The following is a 952-nucleotide window of genomic DNA, read 5'->3' on the forward strand; positions in this document are numbered from 1 at the left end:
AAAAAAAAAAAAAAAAAAAAAAAGAATTACCTTAGCTGGACTTTTTGACCGTTTACATCCCGTCATGGAAGACCCTCACCTGGGTACCCACTGGCTCCCTATAATTTATTGTGTGCAGCTCTGCCTTAATTGCACATGGCTTGCCTGGAGGGCAGGGGTGGGGGGAAGAGACTGGAGTATTAAGATTAAGAAAGGCTAGGAGAGAGGTCTTTATCTCAGCAGCTATGGGAAAACCCTCACCCTGTTGGCCAAATCTTTTTTTTTTTTTTCTCCAGGCTGGCCTCGAACTCAGAGATCTGCTTGCCTCTGCCTCCCAAGTGCTGGGATCAAAGGCCTGTGCCACCACTGCCCAGCTGCTGGCCACTGGCCAAATCTTTTCTGGTACCATCCCATCTCTAGAGGAAGGAGAACCCACTCTCATGTAGGTACTCCTCACCTATGCTCTGTAAGGAAGCCCAATAAATTCATTGGTTTCCCCCAAGTGAAGTACGGCAGTAGACGCATGCCCTGCTTTGTCACTGGAACCATAGGTGGAGGGGTAGACATCATTTATGCCCCCTCCCATGGAATGCTATCAACACGTCTCAATCAAAACAGAACACATCACAGAAGAAGGGGATCAGATGGTACTCCAAGGATGACAGTACCCCTCCTCTCTGCCTCCTCTGTAGGCCAACTTGAGTGAATACTGGTTCTTTAGATCGCTAACGTGCCATGCTCCTGACTTGGCTCAGGGATGATTTTGATGATATTTCTCTCTGTGGCAAGCACAGGATACAGTGCCACAGTGCACTTCACTGATAACTACTCAGGGATGGCTGTGAGGGATCAACACAGCCACATAGCTAACACATTGGGGACGTGCCACACTCCCTCCCTCCTGCCACTCTCTGCTCACCTTTTCTTTCTTTCATATATATATATATATATTTCCATCTCAAACAAATCTTAG

This window comes from Mus caroli, chromosome 5 (genome assembly GCF_900094665.2).
Source record: "Mus caroli chromosome 5, CAROLI_EIJ_v1.1, whole genome shotgun sequence".
Lineage (NCBI taxonomy): Eukaryota > Metazoa > Chordata > Mammalia > Rodentia > Muridae > Mus > Mus caroli.